Source organism: Clupea harengus, chromosome 23, assembly GCF_900700415.2.
Source record: "Clupea harengus chromosome 23, Ch_v2.0.2, whole genome shotgun sequence".
Lineage (NCBI taxonomy): Eukaryota > Metazoa > Chordata > Actinopteri > Clupeiformes > Clupeidae > Clupea > Clupea harengus.
This window is the reverse complement of record NC_045174.1, coordinates 25,053,357-25,059,688: the sequence shown is the minus strand read 5'-3', so window position 1 is coordinate 25,059,688 and position 6,332 is coordinate 25,053,357. Positions and strand designations below refer to the sequence as shown.

At 40.9% G+C, this 6,332-nt stretch overlaps 1 long non-coding RNA gene across 2 annotated transcripts in view; it reads left to right on the top strand.

Moving 5' to 3' along the window:
• Positions 1-6,297: 6,297 nt before the first annotated feature.
• Positions 6,298-6,332, top strand: part of LOC116218621 — a 2,600-nt gene continuing 2,565 nt past the window's right edge. For both annotated transcript variants that reach the window (XR_004162946.1, XR_004162945.2), the window contains exon 1: positions 6,298-6,332. This exon is cut by the window's right edge and continues 31 nt beyond it. This is a non-coding gene — a long non-coding RNA (uncharacterized LOC116218621).

Below are 6,332 nucleotides of genomic sequence, written 5' to 3'. Positions count from 1 at the left end.
GTGTGTGTGTGTGTGTATGTTTGTGCATGTGTGTGTGTATGTGTGTGTGTATATGTTCGTGCGTGTGTGTGTGTATGTGTGTGTGTGTGTATGTTCGTGTGTGTGTGTGTGTGTGTGTGTTTGGGTGTGTGTGTGTGTGTGTTCGTGCGTGGTGTGTGTATGTGTGTGTGTGTATGTTCGTGCGTGGTGTGTGTTTGGGTGTGTGTGTGTGTATGTTCGTGCGTGGTGTGTGTATGTATGTGTTTGGGTGTGTGTGTGTGTATGTTCGTGCGTGGTGTGTGTATGTGTGTGTTTGGGTGTGTGTGTGTGTATGTTCGTGCGTGGTGTGTGTATGTGTTTGTTTGGGTGTGTGTGTGTGTGTATGTTCGTGCGTGGTGTGTGTATGTGTGTGTTTGGGTGTGTGTGTGTGTATGTTCGTGCGTGGTGTGTGTATGTGTTTGTTTGGGTGTGTGTGTGTGTGTATGTTCGTGCGTGGTGTGTGTATGTGTGTGTTTGGGTGTGTGTGTGTGTATGTTCGTGCGTGGTGTGTGTATGTGTTTGTTTGGGTGTGTGTGTGTGTGTATGTTCGTGCGTGGTGTGTGTATGTGTGTGTTTGGGTGTGTGTGTGTGTATGTTCGTGCGTGGTGTGTGTATGTGTTTGTTTGGGTGTGTGTGTGTGTGTATGTTCGTGCGTGGTGTGTGTATGTGTGTGTTTGGGTGTGTGTGTGTGTATGTTCGTGCGTGGTGTGTGTATGTGTTTGTTTGGGTGTGTGTGTGTGTGTATGTTCGTGCGTGGCGTGTGTATGTGTGTGTTTGGGTGTGCACACACACACAAGTCATCAGCGAGGTGACTGATGGCGGATGTGGAGGAGATTCTTGGCATTCTTCTGTGTGTGTGTGAGCACCCATAACCCTTAATCATCAGAGAGTTGCTGAGAGGTACAGTGGGGAAAATAAGTATTTAAAACCCCTGCCGATTTCGCAAGTTTGGCCACTTGCAAAGAAATGTGTGATCTATAATTGTAATAGTAGGTGTATTTTAACAGTGAGAAACAGAATATCAAAAAAAAAATCCAGAAAACTGCATTTTATAACATTTATGACTTAATTTGCATCTGATGCAGAAAATAAGTATTTGAACCCCTAGCAAAACATGACTTAGTACTTGGTGGAATAACCCTTGTTGGCAAGCACAGACGTCAGACTTTTCTTGTAGTTGGTCACCAGGTTTACACACATCTCAGGAGGGATTTTGGTCCACTCCTCTTTGCAGATCCTCTCCAAATCCTTAAGGTTGCGTTTTCAATGGGAGGGAATGAGGGAATGAGGTTCAAGCCCAATATTCCACGTTACATGGCCCCATCCATAGTCCCCTCGATGCGGTGGTCGTCCTGTACCCTTGGCAGAGAAACAGCCCCAAAGCATAATGTTTCCACCTCCATGCTTGACGGTGCGGATGGTGTTCTTAGGGTCATATTCAGCATTCTTTCCCCTCCAAACGCAGCAAGTCGAGTTGATGCCAAAGAGCTTGATTTTGGTCTCATCTGACCACATCCTGTCTCCCAATCCTCCTTAGAATCAATCAAGTGTTCATTGGCAAACTTCAGACGGCCCTGTACGTGTGATTCCATGAGCAGGGGGACCTTGCGAGTGCTGCAGTACTTCAAACCATTACGGCGTAGTGTGTTGCCAATGGTTTTCTTGGTGACTGTGGTAGACCCGGACCTAGAGCGATTGACAGTTGTTTGGTGTTGCTTCCATTAACGAATAATCGCACCAATAGTTGTCTGCTTCTCACCAAGCTGCTTGCCGATGGTTTTGTAATCCATTCCAGCCTTGTGCAGGTCTACAATCTTATCTCTGATGTCCTTGGTCAACTCTTTGGTCTTGCCCATGGAGGTGAGGTTGAAGGTGTGAAGTATGATTCTTTGGACATGTTTCTTTTATACACGTCACCAGTTGAGATCAGGTGTACCTTGTTAGGCCTAATGAGGACTAATCTGTGTGCTTCTTGGGCACATAACTGGTCATTGGGAGCCAGAATTCTTGCTGTTTGCTTGGGGGTTCAAATACTTATTTTCTGCATCAAATACAAATAAAGTCATAAATGTTATAAAATGCAGTTTTCTGGGTTTGTTTGTTGATATTCTATTTCTCACTGTTAAAATATACCTACCATTACAATTATAGATCACATATTTCTTTGCATGTGGCCAAACTTGCGAAATCGACAGGGGTTCAAATACTTATTTTCCCCACTGTATGTGGCATAATGTGTGTGTGTGTGCATGCGTGTGAGTGTGCGTGTCAGAGCTTGTGCTAGAAGGTGGAACGTAAGGGAGATACCCTTTCCTAAACTTGTAAGGGCGTAAAAACTAGTTTGTGAAGGACCCAGAGAAACACAAATAACCGACGAGGCAAAATCCCGGACGATTTTGCAATCACTGCCGGACGCATGTCCGGGTAAAAGAGGACGTCTGGTCACCCCACCAAAGGAGATATTTTATCCTGTCGCTGCTAAGCGTCCTTATCTGGTAAGTAAACAGTGTTTTTTAGGTGTTTGTTGCGACAAAATTGCGGGAACAAGTGAAATTGATAAGAAGTGGCGAATTTCACTCTTTGTAATTATTATTGAGTAATCACGTTTTGGCTGTCAAGTAGCAAGTTCAGTTGCACGACTGTTGGCGCTGGCGGCTAGGAAGCTAAAGAGCTAGTTAGTGGGTTATTTCCCCTAATATGTTCATGTGCAAAGTAAACAACAATCAATTGTTTATGTTGAAAACAACTCATGTTCTACAGAAACACCATATAATTCATATCAGCATGCTAAGGTTATATGTAACTTTTCAGCAGCTAGCTAGCTTCTATGTGTTTTTAATGGATCTGATGGATAAAAGTGTTAGCAGCAAGCTAACAATAATAGTTGAGAACTTCAGTTAAGACCTACAATATTCTTTTTGCCCTGACAGCATTCGTGTTGCATATAAACAACAAACCGATTTGATGTAGACATATAAGAAGAGGAGTCAACCAAAGGAGATATTTTTTGTGTACAGGCATCACGGACTGGCAAGACAGCAGAGGTGCTACGGGTGATCCTCGAGGCTTATGACCTTCAGGTATGTCTAGGATTAACTGCACAACAGTGATCACATTTTGTTTGTTACTGAAACTTTAATATTAGTTGATACTATGTATTATTAATTGCCAGTTTTTTTGCAAGTGTTTCCATTGAAACTCTCCTGGTAATTGTATTGATGGTGTTTTGCAGGAGGAAGAGGAGCCAGATTTTGATGATGCTCCTGTTGCTCTCCTTACATCGGGCCCCGACCCCTTCAGCTGCGAGAACATCTTTGAATTGGGTGCAGAGGATTTCTGAGGCATTTATGTTGTTGTTTGGCCTGACATATGCTTTCAATTTAGAATATCCCAAAAAACTCACGCACACCTTCTCATACAGAACCTTTGTATGTGTTTGGATGACAACAAACCTCTGAAACCGTCCTTACTCACCTTAAAAAATTATTTGTTGAAATAAACGATTTGTTGTTGACTTGTTAACTTTGTAACGCTGTTCTTTAAAGCTTTAATGTAATCTTTTATTTTGTCAGTTGTTTTACAAGAAATATAAATGATGTGATACCTCTTAAGTTTTTCTCATCTCACTCTTTTTAATAGAAATCTTACATAGATTTGAATGTTTCTTGTAGAGTAACTTTCAGTTTAAAGTCAGTTTGTAAACAGAACCAGAAAATCAGTATATGTGGTCAATAATTGAAAATAAGTAGTGCTCAATTAAAAAAAGTTAGCTATTTAAGTATTACCTACTCAGAATAATCAAGCGGAGTTAACTTTAAAAAAGTAAGCTTATTAAGTATTATTTACTCAGAATAATTAGATTGAACTCTTTCACCAATATTAAGTGCACTGAACTTGATTTTTAAGGCTTAAAACTTAATTTTATTTTGTGTTGTTGAGTGAAAATAATTTAGTACATAGAGGTTAAAAGATTTAAGTATAACATTTTTGAATATAAGTTCAGAGAACTTAAAAATTCTGAAAACGATAACAAAATAAATCAGTATAGCCGATGTATCATTTTTAAGTTAAGTTTACTTAAAAATAATAATATATGTACTCAAATTTTATTATGTAATCGGTTACATCAAAAGTTTGAAGTACTCTGAACTTGTTCAGGTTTACAGTGTAGTACTGAAATGATTTTGTTGATACACTGCAGTGGATCTGATATGTAAAGCAACATATCGTCTGCATACAAGGATAGCTTAACTTCCAATCCCCACCTTCTAATACCCTGTATTAAGGGTGTTGACTTCAAGAAAAGGGAGAGTGGTTCTATTGCTAGAGTGAATAATAGGGGACTCAATGGGCAACCCTGTCTGGTACCTCTAGACAGAGGAAAACTTTGGGAGCGCATTTGGTTAGATAGATACACTTGTATTAATCCTGTTAGGGAAATTCACGTGTAATAGCAGCAAGGTAATAGGAAGATTTTTTTATTTATTCTTTTTGAAGCTGGAGAACTGCTATAACAGGCTGCCACACTCGCTGCGCCATGGCAACCATTCCAGTTATTAAATAATGCCGGTCGTGTCCGTTGTTCTGGCTGGTCTCAAAAATTACGTCTAACTGGCTAAATAAGACCACGAAAAACTATCCACATGTAGGTAGAGCAGCACACTATCCCAATACAAACAACTAAGCACAGTAGAAAAATGTAAGTCACGAAAAAGGAGCCATGTCGTACATTTAGTTTATGTTGTTGCTGTTATGAAGTGAAGCAGTGGGGTTAATACGGGTTCAGCCTGAGGTTGCGAGGCGATCACGTGGGGCAATGACATCATCAGATTAGAAAGGGTTTGCGGATAGGGCGTGCGTACGAACACCAACCCGCGGACAGATTCGAGTTTACTCGAGTTTACCCCCGATCCGAAGGAGTGTGGATACAGTGGGTTCGTGTGCACGATAGGGCTATCTGGAGACATTTCTCTCCGGGTTCAGGCAAACTAGACTTCGTGTGCACGGGGCCTTAAACAGGTGACCCCGCCCCCTGGCTACTCTGCCAGCCCCCCGCAGCGCATAGCAACCCACACATGAGCTGCTGTGGCTGACAGAGAGCAAGGACACAGGCACACAGACACACAGACAACACAATGAACATGAACATGAACACATTAAACATACAGGTCGTTACAATAGTAACCTTATGAGGACACTGATTACCCATTAAGCTGTTCTACAACCAAAACATTGAATGCAATCAATTTTTTATCCACTGGTGAAGTGGCATCTGTTACACACAGTAACCTTGTCAGTGCCAGGCAATATACAGATAATTTATATATATATAAATATAAACGTTTAATTTCAGTTCGTATGACCACTATTGCCCGCCATACAATAAGTAGGTCTCTGAAATATAAAAACGAGTCAATACACCACCCACTGCATATAGAGACAGAGCAGAAAATACATTTAAATTCTTAAATAAGCTAAGGCCATAAATGCAGCCATAATATTAAAGCAAATCTACGAGAGATGTCTCACATAAAACACAAGCTCATTACCTGGTAAGAAATCACTGTTAAGTTAGCATAAAAAAGTAAATGTGATTCGCTGACAAAGCCGACTAGTGACTGAGAAACTCAACCGCATTAGTTTTTTGTTAGGTTTGTCCCGTAGACCTCGCCGTAGGTTTTGTTGCTATGACAATTGTACGCTGGCTCGTTGTGCATGAAAATGGAGGGACTTTAGCCATCAAGACTTCGTAGTGTTCACGGATTTTCTGATGCTGTGGACACCAAACCAAACGCGTTAACTAACACATTGGCTCGACATTTCAGTTTTCCGAGGGAGCATATCGTTCCACCACGGAGGAGGATAAATGTGCCACCAACCTTAGTGAAAGGCGAGTCCGCTTTTAGCAATTCTAAGTTAGCAGTAGGCCAACACTAGAAAAACATTCAGTTAGATCATTTATCTGAATGTATCGCAACTTTAAAACTAAATGTGTCGTTTTGATTTGGTCTAGAATGTAATGTAGCCTTGTTGGTTCTCCCGCAAATCTGTTGTGTTAATTACATGCATGGGAATATCGCTGCATGTTGACATCAACGTTACACCCATAACTTTACTTTAGTAGTTAGCGATACTAACATGACTTTAGTTTGCTAGTTCTTGCTAGAAAGCAAGTTAGTTACATGATTTTGATCCATTATCTATCAGTGTTGTTACCACATCACTTGCTGTTTAAAACCTATCTAGAAGATAATGTGTATTTCTCCGACTTGAAACTATAGTGAAATGACGTCCGATGACTTGAGGCGTCTTCA